Source organism: Populus euphratica, unplaced genomic scaffold (genome assembly GCF_000495115.2).
Source record: "Populus euphratica unplaced genomic scaffold, PopEup_1.0 scaffold113.1, whole genome shotgun sequence".
NCBI classification, from domain to species: domain Eukaryota; kingdom Viridiplantae; phylum Streptophyta; class Magnoliopsida; order Malpighiales; family Salicaceae; genus Populus; species Populus euphratica.
This window is the reverse complement of record NW_011499984.1, coordinates 593642-607916: the sequence shown is the minus strand read 5'-3', so window position 1 is coordinate 607916 and position 14275 is coordinate 593642. Positions and strand designations below refer to the sequence as shown.

At 32.4% G+C, this 14275-nt stretch overlaps 2 long non-coding RNA genes across 10 annotated transcripts in view; one reads left to right on the top strand and one right to left on the bottom strand.

Annotated features, from left to right (window-relative positions):
- Positions 1–14028, bottom strand: part of LOC105139991 (uncharacterized) — a 19719-nt gene extending 5691 nt beyond the window's left edge. Inside the window, exons 1-7 of one of the 9 annotated variants that reach the window (XR_845105.1) lie at positions 13312–14028; positions 13229–13280; positions 11736–12768; positions 10397–10477; positions 9447–9604; positions 9071–9302; positions 7106–8193 (exon numbers count right to left, since the gene is read on the bottom strand). This is a non-coding gene — a long non-coding RNA (uncharacterized LOC105139991). Of the gene's footprint in view, positions 1–7105; positions 8194–9070; positions 9303–9446; positions 9605–10396; positions 10540–11735; positions 12769–13228 lie in introns of all 9 variants that reach the window. The other 8 variants (XR_845107.1, XR_845108.1, XR_845106.1 and 5 more) reach the window with 8 other exon arrangements.
- LOC105139990 (uncharacterized) lies at positions 10533–11420 on the top strand. The gene is made up of 2 exons (XR_845102.1): positions 10533–10966; positions 11113–11420. It is a non-coding gene; the product is annotated as an uncharacterized LOC105139990 (long non-coding RNA).
- Positions 14029–14275: the final 247 nt, after the last annotated feature.

Below are 14275 nucleotides of genomic sequence, written 5' to 3'. Positions count from 1 at the left end.
GGCTTCATATTTTTTTTAATTATTTTTTATAAATTTATCATAATTTCACAACCCAAACGCAACTTTAACAAGTTAATATAGGTTAATTTAGATTATTTTTTAGATCTTTTTTTCTAATAATTTTTTTTCAAATATATCATATAACATTGAGTGGATTAGAAATTGAGTTTTGTAATTTTTTTTTTTTAATTTTCTTTTAATGAAGATGTCCCAATTTTATGATCCAAGTTGCAAGTGAGTTGGTTAACTTGGTTTACTTTTTTAGATTTTTTTCTAATTGATTTGTTTTAATTTCACCCTCTAATAACTTAATTTTTTTATTTATTTTTTTAATTTATCCTTCAATATTAAATTATTTGTAAATGAAACTTTATGATTTTATTTAATTTTTAATTGATAAAGTTATTTCAATCTTATAAATTTAAATTTTTTTATTATAAATTGAACCAAACTCAATCCATACAAATGGTGAGCTCCACTTAACAGAGGCAGTGTCCTTTTTTTTTTTATGTTACCGTTTATAACTGATCACTGTTAACTGACTGACAGGCCAAGAAACTTGCGACCAATTGCTCCTAGTGAGTGCATGTTTTGCCTTAAAATGGCTTGATTTCATGCAAGGCCTTGTCTTTAAGCTCAACTCCTTGCTATAATCTAAGGCAATCTTGTTTTTCTTTTACTATTATTTCTAACAAAATTAGTAATGAAATGGAGAATTACTGATGATTAATATTCTGATAGATGTATTTTATTGATGATTGGATGAATTGTGTGGTATATATCAATAGAACAAATTTGTTGGTAAATGGTGTAGTGTTTACAAATAGTGTTTGATTTGTTAGAAAAACACCAATTAATAGCTAAAAAGAGTAAACATGAATTTGGTAGCAGTCGAGTAGAATACCCAGGTCATGTAACTTCTAAATACAGGGTTTTTAATGATCCACGTAGGATTAAAGTAGTGGTGGAATAGCCATTGCCCACGACATTAAAATAGTCAAGGGAATTCCTAGGTCTCACTGGCTATTACAAAAGATTTGTGAAGGGTTGTGGAGCTATCTGTTGACCTTCAACTTAATTATTAATTATTGAGAAATGATGCCTTTGAATAGAGTGAAGAGGCCAGCTACTAAAGCTTTTGATGTACTGAAGGAATTGATGAATAGACTACTAAACTTTGGCTTCTTTCCTCTCTCTCTCTCTCCTTCCTTAACCTTCTTCTAAACACCTAAGCTGTAGTTCCATAGATTGCTTAAATCCATTAAATTGCTTGGACGAAATCCAAGTGGAAACATTCGAAGATGGGCAAGCTACTTTACGCTCCCTTCGAAAATATAACTACTACAACATAGGACAAAAGATGAAAGACAAAGCTCACGAAGCAAGTGTGCATGACAGGCCAATCAGTGAGCAAACGAGTCATCAAGCACAGCAGCATAAAGAGGTTAGCATGGCATCGTATCTAAAACACCCTTTTGACTTCATGAGCTCACTCACTATTACAACTTTGGCATTTTTATGACTTGGTTTCATTGACCTAAAAACGCATGAATGGAATATATATACGAGGAATAGCAACTAAGCTTTTTTGCAGCCCACTAATGATTAATCTTCTTATCTTTACATACATAAAGTTAACACCAACCTTAAACTATTCTTGAAAAGTGAAACCCACGAGTGATTACGGTCGGTTTTCCACGTCAAAATTAGTGCGCACGCGAGTGTGATTAAACATATAAAAAAATTGAGTTTATATGTTATTTTAATATATTTTTTATATAAGAAATTATAAATTTAAATTGAAAAGTTTATCTAAATATTTCATAATTATTTAAATAAATAAATAAACAAATAAAATTTTTAATAATAAATAAAAAAATTAAAAAGTGTATTTAGATCAAGATATTTAATCTCACAAAATAAGATATTTATCTATTTGTGTCCACCAAACTTGTTTATTAAAATCAATAAATAAAAATAAAAACAAACATGAAATCAAGTGAATAAAAAAAAAGTATGCATGGCCTAACATATTATAAATATTATTGCAAAATACCTACTTTTTTTACAAAAAAAAACTTATTTGTATAAAATAAAATAAAAAATATGCAAAAATTATATACAAAACAAAAAAAATCTTAAAAAAGCCTGAAAAAACTATGAAGCTCAACCCCAAACAAATTAAACACTGAAGGATGTAACTGAGGAAAAAGTCAACCGCATAAAAAATATATAATTAAAAGAATGAGGGTAAAAACCAAAATAAAAAATTAATTTGAGAGTATCAAAAAAATTGAAGGGTTAAATTGAAAAAAAAACTTTAAGGAAAAAAAATCAACTGAATATGTGTTAAGTTCGAAAAAAATAAAACATAAACTTTGATTGAAGGATGAAGTTAAAAACCAATAAAACTTTAACAAAAAAGTTGGGGTGGAAATGAGGGTGGAAATGAAAAATCAAAAAATAAGAAGTAAATTAAAAAAAAATATGACAAATTATAATTTAAGAACTAAATTGAAAACATAAAAAAAACTTTTCTAAAAAGGTAAAGGAAAAAAACTAAGCAATAAAAAAAAGACTAAAATTGAACAAGAAAAAGAAAAGAAAGCAAGCATGTATTTTCTCTATAAGAGGGAGAAAAGAAGAAAGGGGAAAAAACAACAATCATTGACAAACCGTCCATCAATCATCATCATGCATAACACTAGAAGGAAGAGGACGTGATAGTACTTCTAAAAACTCAGTAGAAGGTAGGGATTGGACACAGGCGGCGTCACACTCTTTGCCCAACAAGCACAAACTCCACCCATGCGCCGCTAACTATCTTGAATTAACAAATAAACCAAAAAAACAAATAAATGCCCCCTTTACCCTACAAATAACAAATAAATCAAAGTAAAATGACTAAAACACCTCTAAATGCATAATTTATCTTATCTTTTCTAAGAATAAAGACATATTTTAACTATAGCTCAATTAGGAAAAGCCAAAAAAAACTCTTGGTCAATAACTCAAGTATTTTTTTACCTTAATGACAAAGAAGTATTTTTACTAATTTAAAGTTTGTGAAAAGGCTAAAAAAAACTCAAAGCTAGACATTCTAAATTATATTGACCTCGAGAGTAGAAAAATATTTTTAATACACTATAAAAGAAAAAGATTATGATATCCCTGTTGATCTTTTAATAACTAATGAGTCTATAAAAAAAAATCAAAATACCCCTATAACTAAAATTTTTAATTTTTTCAACCAAATAATAGAATTGCGATTTCACTATAGCAATCTATATTAAAATATATCTTTGATCATAGTGAAAAACTCACGCCTAATAATTTTCTACTTAATATATATACACGAGATTACATGCCCTCGTGCTGCTGCAGGCTTATAAAATAAATATACTTGATAGTGTTATAATTGTGAACCAATGCTAGATAAATAATAAAAACTAAATGTATGATTAAGCAAATATTTCATGATGGAAAAAAAAAAGTTGTTATAGTAATCAAAAACTTAGAGACTGAATAAAATAATTTGTAGTGTTTGTTGCTTTCGCTGTTTTATAAGAAAAGATATAGTGCTTGTTGCTTTCGCTGCATGATTTAACTTTTCTGTTAATACAAAGCAAAAAAATTACAAAACTAAATTCTTTATCAACTTAATACTAAAAAAAAACCAACATAAATAATTTTGGAAAGAAAAAAACCCATTAGGGGAAATATTGTAGCAATTGACAATGTTTTGTGAGGAAAACTACAGTGCTTTCCCTAATAAAATAAAATAAAAAATTATTTAGCGAAATATTGTAGCAACCCACAGTGTTTTGTGAGAAAAACTACAATGCTTTTGTCATATGATTTAACTTTATTATAATTATAATTCTTAACCAACTCAATATTCAAAAACAATTGACAAAGATAATTTTGGAAGAAATCATAAAAAAATCATATGGAAAAACACTACAATAATTCACAATATTTTAAAGAAAAAAATTATAAAACTAAAATTATGTTGGAAACACTGTAGCAATTCATAGTGTTTTGTGATGAAAGCCACAGTGCTTTCTCATATGATTTAGCATTATTTGTAATGACTTTTAATTGTAATTCTCAAATAAATCAATATTAAAAAGATAAAATTAACAAAGATAATTTAGAAAAAATATATAAAAAAAAGAACCATGTGGAGAGACATTGTAGAAATCCATAATCTTTTGTAAAAAAAGCTATAGTGCTTTTCCCAAATGATCAAGCTTTATTACAAATTTAAATTATAACCAACTAAATATTAAAAAAAAAAAATCGACAAAGATAATTTTGAAAAAAAAAATATTACAAAAAATAAAAACATAAAAGAAACTGAAAAAAACCATGTGAGGAAAAACTGTATCAATCCATAGTGTTTTGTGAGGAAAAACTTGTATTTGCTTTAATTGCAATTCTTAACCAGTTTAATATTTAAAATAAAATTGACAAAGATAATTTTAGAAAAAAACATAACAAAACAGAAAAAAACCATGTGAAAAAAAAAATATTGTAGCAATCCACGGTAATTTACGAGGAAAGTCATAGTGCTTTCGTCATATATTGTAACTGTAATTTTTAACCACTTTAATATTAAAAAATAAAATAAAAAAGATAAATTCAAAGAAAATCATAAAAAAAAACCATGCAAAGAACCATTGTAGCAATCAACAATATTTTAAAGAAAAAAATTGCAAAACCAAAATATTAAAAAAATAAAATCGAAAAATATAATTTTATAAAATAAAAAATAAAATAAAAAACTATGTGAGAAAAAATCGTATAAATTCACCATATTTTAAAGGAAAAAAATTATAAAGTGAATTTTTTAACCAATTTAATATTTAAAAAGTAAAATCAATAAAAATAATTTTAAAAAATAAATAAATAAAAAAGAAAATAAAGGAAAGTTAAAAAAAAAAAAAGGAAAGTGATTTTGGAAAAAAAAAAAAAAAAAAAAAAAGAAAAAAAAGGAAAGTTAAAAAAAAAAAAAGGAAAGTGATTTTGGAAAAAAAAAGAAAAAAAAAAAGAGGAAAGTTGGGGGGGGAAAAATTCACAATGATTTTAGTGTGGGAGTAACAGTGATTTCCCCCGCTGTTTATAGTATAGTGTAATATATAGACAAACTTTCTGTCAATATTTATCAACTTCAATTTAGATTTAGGATGAGGAATGAATGCGAGCTAGGACAAAACTCAATTTATTCAACCGAGGAAGAGTTCTATCCTTGGACTCAATCTCAACTCTCTTTTACCAGTATTTCAACTTTTAAATACATTCTGGCAGTAACTCAATATATATAATAAATTCATGCAGATGACAAATACAAACCTAGAACAGAACAGACAAAAGTTTGCCTAATCAATTTGTAGCCTTCTTCTATAGACATTCAACCTGGCTCAGTATCGCACTTTCCTGAGGGGCCTCAGCATTCCCTTCCTCTTTTCAATTAGCCACAAAACCATCAGAGTAATAAACTACTTTAAACTGTAGCAAATCAAAAAAACTCGATGAGATACAAAATCTCCTCCTGCGTTTCAGGAGTCTCAATCGTCCCCGCTGAGGTTGTGTTTTTTTTTCCCCACACGCACCCTCCCTGAGAACACCTAAAAGTACATTCAATCTTTCATTTTCATTCCAATTCTCCAATTTACGTCCCCTTCCTCCCTATTCAGCCAAAACCTCTGCATGGGAAATGATAAGTACCCCATTCCCCTCCCAGCTACTTTACACCTGGTAACTCAGCAGGTCCTTCAATCCATCCAGACAAGGAAGGGTAAACATAATTTAAAAAAGATGCAATGGATGGTAACTTCCACTGCATTTTGATGCGCTAATCTTTTATATGCTTTCCTGAAAAAGGTGGACATTATAACTGGTGATCTGACAGATAATATGATGATTACTCATTGTCAACCTGATAATCTACCGTCGATTCCTTGATCGATGTTCTTTGTTTCTTTCGTCCAAGGAGAAACTATAATTAAAAAACTTAATCTTAAGCGAAAACAGATAGCAACCTTGCTAATCATGGGAAATGTGGAGTTTTAAACTTGACCCTAGTTAGAATGGTTGATGTCAGGTTGAAACTGAGATGTGTGGATCCGAGATTATCACATAGCAGCTGGGGAGATTCACCGACTAGAAAGGCAAGTTCCTTTAAAAGTGTGGACAGCCACATTGTTTCGGAAGCTGCATTCACTAGTGCCGGGTATTAAGCCTCTGTTTTGGATCGTCAGATTGCTTTTTTTTTCTTTTTTTTTTTTAGCTTCAAGAAATAGGATTAGAACTTAAGAAGTTGATTTATGCCGGGGTTGATGTGCGGGCATTAATGTTTCCAGCCCAATCAGCGTTAGAGTATGTTAGGACCGGAGGTCCAACATTGGTGAGTTGTATACCATAAAAAATGGTTTGTTTTAAGTAGGGAGGAGTCTTTTGATTGGTGTCCAGTTATTTGTAGTCGGCTCATGCATAAGTTCAGAGTGTTTGTTGATTGCAAATGAGATGTCTGGGCTCGACAAGGAGAAATATTGAAGCCTGCCAATTATTCTACGAACGTTGGAGCTGTCCATAGAAGCGCTGCCATCAATTAATTTAAGAAATTAAGTAATAGATAGAGGTGATGAGACATTCTTCGCACCACTCATGCTTGTTTGTGCTAAAAGATCACGCACAGATTTATGTTGTGACAGAAATAAACCTCCATTGGTAGGAATCACTTCAACTCCCAAGAAGAGATAAAGAGAACCCATATCTTTAAGAGAAAACATAGCACCCAATTGTTGAATAACAGATGCCACAAAGGATGAATTATTCCCTGTAATTACAAGATCATCAACATCAACATAAACCAGGTACGATCCTTGGCTGTCAATGAAAACAGAACTAACAGCCCTGGAACTGTGAAAACCCAACCGAAGAATGGCATTTCTAAGTGTTGTGTACCAAGCCCGTGGGGCTTATTTAAGGCCCTAGTCTTAGCCTGTTAGACAAATCTTTAAACTTGGGCTGCTCCATAAACACAGTTTCAGTTAATTTATTATTTTTTTTAGATTAACATGTATTGTGTACATCCATTTGCCTTAAACCCTATCCATTCATGACAGCAAGTGATAAAACCCCTCATGTCCCCCAAAAATACCATGCAGCTCCTCAAAGGCCAGTGATGACTCCCTGGTTCAAGCTGGTGCTGCTATTTCCTGAAAGTCTGTACCTAAATCATTCAACACAGAGGCTTAAGTCATTATCCGATATTAGGTGTTCAATGATTGCGATTTCATTAGCCTAGGCCTTTACAGCGTGGAGATAGTTTGTGATCGACCGATTGCCACGCTGCATGGGCCATGCTGGATTAAGGTGAGCTCCTCTTTCAACTGCATAGAACTAGTTATTACTCAGGTAGCGTGTAAGGTTTTTAGCTTTTTTCAAGCTAGCATATAGAAAAGATGTGGAACTCATCAACAGCGGAAGAGGGGCACCGAAAAGCACCTTCGATCATAATAGAGTAAATAGCATAATAGAGTAAATCATAACCTATAAGGAGTGCTTCAAATTGAGCACGCCGTTGAAAAAAGGAGGGAGTTAAGTTTTCATTGATTTGGGCAGTGATGTTGAGAGCAATGAGTGTTTTATCTGTTGCGAAAGGAGGTTAAGTGTTAAGAATAAAAATTGGATTTTGATAGGAGAAGGGAGTTATAATGGAGATATGGATTGTTTGCTCGATAGAGTGTGGCTCTTCTGATACCATATAAAGAAACAAATATTGCAGTAGTTTCAATGAATTATTTCCCACACATTTCATTGATGAGAATTATGTATTATATTATATACACAGTAGTTTAGGAATTATACGAATGTAAAGGCTAAACCTATGCTTCCGTAACAATGTACAGCTATAAAGTTCAACTTAGAATCATAGGATTTTAATTGCATAATATTTGAGATGATTTTAGGTTAGACTTTCTCTGTTTTGTGATCCACGAATTCTTCCCTTCCCTTATAAACATAAACCATCGTTAATGCACTCAATTCACAAAATAGATTAATCAATAATAAATACTCAAAAAACACAACTGAAAGAAGAAATTTAACTTTTACCTCCAGGGCATTGATCTTGTCTGACAATTTTGTATCCTCTTTATGTAAGTTCCATATCCAGTATTTTTCACACTATGAAGAAGTAATCAAATGCCAACAAATTTAAAATTTAATAACTTCAGCTGAAAAGCAAAGTCCAGGTTTGCTTCCAAAATAAAATTCAGGTCCAATCTTTTGGAAGAAAAATCTAAATCTTCACTTGGTCACACAAAGTTCAGCCCAGCTTGCTCTATCATGTTTAAAGACATAAACTACCAATCTAAATAATATAGGTGACCCACAATTGACAAATATTTAAGTAGGAACAGCAACTGTAGATATCCTTCAAGCACCAAACTATCTGAAACTCGAGAAAACTTCCTTGTAAAGGAAAAATGTTGTTTTTAAAAGAACAATAATTGGTATGATTTCTAGTATCAGAATCCAGACAACTTGCATCTGTATTCATACACAACTTGATTAAGCCTCTGTCCCAAGCAGTCAATATCCACAACTTGAAAAAAGAAACCAGAGATAAATAAAAAAGAGGAATGAGCTAACAATACACTCAGTTATATAAAGTTTGCAATAGGAGAAATTGTTTATTAATGGGATTTTAAACTTTCCAATTTTCTCTCTGTTTCTTTTCTTTTTATTGAAATTGTTTTCTTCTTTAATGTCATTTCCCTAAATCAGCTGGTTTTGCAGGCTTCATTTACTTGTTATGAAATGGCTTCAGACATATGGCATGTTGACATAGTAGTATAAGATAATACTAAATTAGCACTTGTTTGCTATGTCGGGCACAAAACAATAATTTCTATTTATGCAGATTTAAAGCCATCAAAGTATATAACTTATCAGTTCCAAAAAGAAATTCATTTCCTATCTCATTGAACATAACTTGCATATACAAAGAAAAACCACCCAGTTACAACTAGAGAACGTTAACTCCATAAATAGTGCTTACCCTATAGATATAAAGGCGAAGCAGTACTTCATGTTCCAAAGAATTATCTCCCATGTCCAGATGAGATTCAGAAGTGAACTCATTATGACCAATCCTTTCATCTTTCAAGTGGAAATCTTCAACCAAAACGTCATCTTTCTTTTCAGCATATGTTTCAAGGCAGGTTCATTTTCTACAGTTTCTTCTACTCACTGAGAGGTCATCTTGCAAACTTCCACATATGGGGAACGACCTTCACAGAAACAGTGTCAACAAATAAAGCAAAGAGGACAACTCAGGGGGGGAATATCTGGCACAATTCCTCAGAAGAAATTCGTACTGAACTGAAACATAAAATAGTAATGTTTTTGTTTTACTATATCGGAAGAAAAAATACCAAATAGCATACAGTGTTGCTTCTAGACTGCGATGAACTTGCAACTCAGTCTTTGAAATTATCTCCACCACATAACTAAATGTTGAAGGCCCTCTCCTCTCCATCACCATCTTCTGGACATCCCTTCGGTTTGCTTCTTCATCCCATAGTGTCACACTCTAGAAAATTAATTGCATTAATATAACCAATTAGACATGTCTCTGTTTGCTCAGAAATTATTAACATAAAATAACAGCATATAAAATAGTAACAAAGCAAAGAATGAGTAACTAAAAGAATAGGGAGTCCCTCCATTGATGATGGTGAGAAAGAATATAATAGAGCTGTAGTGGAATAGGATTGCACTGCAAGTCTGCCACTACTGCTATGATTTAGCAGCAATGTGGAGAGCAGTCATTGCAAATCTCGCCCAAGAAGCCACACATTAAGCAAGAATGAAATCAAAAGAACAAAGTAAAAACAAAACAAAAAATAAAGGAAGCAAAAAGCAGTGTGGAATTGCAATAGTATCTCTTTGCTATTTAATTCCACATAATTATACTGCAGTACAAAACTACAAGCTTCCTAATACACATATGAGGACAAGTTGATCGGCTTTTGTATAATAATTTCAGTGCTTATGATTTTCCATGAAGACAATGTCACTTCTCTTGATACTATTACGTCTTCTTTCCTTTTCTGCATTCCTTTTTCTTTCTCCTTTATTTATTTCACAAGAATTATGCCTTTGATGGCAGCTTTTTTTTTTTTCTTTTGAAGAGAGAGAACATGAAAACATTATCAAAACTTGATGCCCTAAAGATTGACACATTCTTGATCCTCAATTCAGTAAAGGAAGCATTTGAGTAAAATAAAGAAAGGAGAAAATGAAAATGTACACCAAGCAGCGACACTTTTACACCTTGGTGGCAATGTTTAACATATTACGTGGAACTCTGCCACTTCAATACCTTGTCTTTACCACTGCTGCCTGTGTCCTTAGGCCCTTAATATGTTTTCGAAAAGTCATTTATGAGGCTCTGACATTTTCCCTGATTTGCCATGTGGAAACACTTTGATGCAATCAGTAACACATTAACACTCAAGTGTCACGCTTCAAAGAAGAAAGTAAGAAAAAGACAAGCTGTGAAAAACCTTTAATGCAACATCAATAACACATTAACACTCAAGTGTCACACACTTCAAAGAAGAAAGTAAAATGATGTTAAGCTGTGAAGTTCAGAACTGTATTCTACACATGCATGCATTCTCACAACTTACTTTATTTATCACGAGGAAAAAGAGAAATCCTTTGTAAAATCATTGACTTAGAGGTAGCAGTTTTGGATTGTTGAGCAATAGAAATTCCAGGCGCTGAACTGTTTAAATGAAAGAGATTTTTAGCTTCAATACACCCCTTAGCAGCACTTGATGATTTCTTTATTCCCATGCTGTTGTGAACAGCCTGAATCTGTCACCAAACAGCCTCCAATGGGAAAGGTTAGTTGTTGTTGTTTGTTTTCCCTTAACAGCCGTGCTAGGTTGTTGTTTAAAAAAAAAAAGGAACTGGTCAGGGTAGTAGGAATCTCAATGGCTTACACTCAAAACTAGTCTCTCTTACATTTAGAGAGTAAGGGGAAGGCTGGGGATGACCATTGCTCCGGGTTAACAGGGACAGCCGTGCTAGGTTGTTGTTTAAAAAAAAAAAGGAACTGGTCAGGGTAGTAGGAATCTCAATGGCTTACACTCAAAACTAGTCTCTCTTACATTTAGAGAGTAAAGGGAAGGCTGGGGATGACCATTGCTCCGGGTTAACAGGGGTTAAAAGGCAACTTACACTCAAAACTAGTCTCTCTTACATTTAGAGAGTAAAGGGAAGGCTGGGGATGACCATTGCTCCGGGTTAACAGGGGTTAAAAGGCAACTGTAATCACTAATAATCAACCGACTTCTTGAGAAATAATATGAAAGTATTTTTTTAAGAAAATATTCTATCAAAAAGAATTCACACTATTGACATCAAGACCACTTGATAATCTAGAATCAGTTTAGTTAAAGCTAGATTAGGTCTTTGAAAGAAAAAAAAATTAAAAGACCTCCCTTTCTTTTAGCCCTTTACTACTCTGGCCAGCGTGAAACTTAGCATCATATTTCTTGGCACGGTGCCAGATGACTTTACCAACTAAATAACTCGTAGCCACAAAATGTTTTACATTTATGCACTAACATAAAGGTGGCAAACTAGATTTGAATGTAACACAAATGACAACAACAAAACACAAAAATCAGGTCATGTAAGTGGAAGCTAACCCTCGCAGTAGTTTAGCCTTTTCTAACTCTGGTTGAAGTGGAATTTGATCTCTGATCTCTTGACCCCCTGCCAGATAACTTTACCAATTAAAATAGTTGGCATCCAAAACTTTTTAACTTTTCGTGTTCGATCTGAATTGAACTCAAATCCCAACAATAAATCTGAAAAATCAAATCATATGATTGCAAGCAGAAGACACATCTATTCAAATAAAATAATTGATGTCAATTCTGTTTTTGTGTGTGTGCTTGTAAACACCTCATTTTTTGTTTTACTTGTTGGAAATAATTTCTCCTCAATTCAGTTACAGAGACATGACCATTTTGTTAGGTTGGGTGGCGGAAATAAAATGGGAAAACATGCTAGAAAGACAAAAGGAGGGAGAGGATACTTCGATCAATATTACTGCAGACACACTTCAAAAGGTCTTTAACAGGTTGAGCCAAGCCTTAAGCTGCCAAAACTTGGTTCATCTGTGTTGCTATTCATCTCGAGTTTTATTGAGCCTATCTGGAACTGAGCTTGAGTAGTTTAGCATCATACAAGTAAAATACAAAGTTCATCTAAGCAGTGGGACAATAAATTAATCAGTTTAACTAGTGCTAAAGAACTGGTTATTTGCTTTCAGAACTGATGTCAAACAAAGCTATAGCTGATTGGCTCAATTTTATGGACTTACCAATAAGGACTGGTTTCATCAGGTAAGAAAAAAATATTGATTATGTCAAGGCTAGATTAGTTATTTGATCTACCATAACAGTGATATTGATGAACGAGCAACTTGTAATATAACAAATGACAGTAAACCAATTACTAATCTTCTTCTAAAAAATCATGTCAATTTTATTCCTCCAACAAGCATCTCCAGAGAAGGATTCATTATCAAATTCCTATTGTGATTCCATGAGTAGTGGCCACTAGCTGAATCCCATGCTGTGCAATTGTACTCGCAGCCATTGCTTCAAGTTTTGTCCCGATTTCATCTATCACACTCACTCGGGGCATATGATTTTCTACTTCCTTTATGAATACCTAAGCATTAGAATCTTAGTAAGCACTCACAAGCTGGTAAATTATTGATTAATAAAATGATAAAATAAAGCGTCAAGGTCTCAAGATCAGGAAATTAAAAAAAAAATGGCATCATACTGCGAACCAAACTAAACCAAATTACATATTGCTGATTGTAGAATGATCATATGCCAATTACTAATAAGAATTACATGCTTCGGAGATTTCATTTGCCAAAGCGATAACCTACGTAATATACTTATTAAAACCAGTCATGTCACATGCACTAATTCAACAAGAGATATAATTAACGCAGAAATACTTTCTAAACATCACAAGCACGAAGCTTTTACATTCCACGAAAGTCTGGGCAATATCCTTTCTCATATATAGAATACGAAAGACACAAACATCATCCTAAAATAACATAAATTATAATCCAAAAACCTAGCAGGAAAGAATAACAAAACAATCCGAAAACCTGTGAAGTAGCATGCTGGGGACCCTAAAGGGTGATGGGACAATCCGATAAAACAAAGTCCCCAGATGGAAATCTCGCTAGTGGCTTCCCACCCAAACCCATGACCACCTCAACCACGTCATAAAGCTCCCGGTGAAGGAGGAACTGAAGAATTCGAAATCGAAAGAAACCCACAAAATTTTTTGGAGAGAACTAAAGGGTTCCGGTGAGTGAAAAGGGAGGCAGAGGTAGATGGCGTGGGATTAGTAGCAGAGAAAAACAAAGCATTTGACTTTGGCGGGGATTGAAATACAAATTAACATTTTTTTCCAGCTTCTGCGGTGGATGGATGATGGATATGAATGAGAATGGAATTAGCGGTGGTGAAGGGTGTGTCCTCTCTTAAGATTTTCTGGGTTTTGGGTTGCCACTATGTAAATTCATTGATTTTTTTCTTCTGTTTTCGGGATTTTGTCAGCCAGTCTTGAGGTCGGTGAAAGAAAATTATAACGGGTGATGATGTTCAGATTTTGAGGTGATAGGATTCTTCAGGGATTTTACGGTTCTATGGAGTTGTTTCTGGGAAATCAAGAACATTTGAATTTCAGAAGATTTCTAGGTCTTTTTATCCTATGTGGGCTGATTATTTTTTTTAAGAAAAAAAATTGAGTTTGTGGGTGCCAAGTGGTATTATTAAATTTATAGAGTTTGGAGGTTTACGGTTTCTCTGTGCAGTTATTCTCTCATTAATTGTGTAGATGACATTGTTCAGCTTCGCAAGAATTTCCTCGAGCAGAAATATTTAGCTTTCCATTTGTGTTCGTAAGTGCTTGTGTTCTTAAAGTTTATGACGAGGTTAGGGCTTAACAAAAACTTACAACGTTGCTGATGTTGTCGGTACCTTCTTAAAAAAATAACTTTTTAAAAATATAATATAAATGTAGATTATAAAGTTAGATCCTAAAAATATAAAATTATAAATATTTTTTTAAATTAATTATATATTAATAATTCTAGTAAAGAAATTAATTTATATTAAAATCTGATAAAATAAATCGATAACATTAT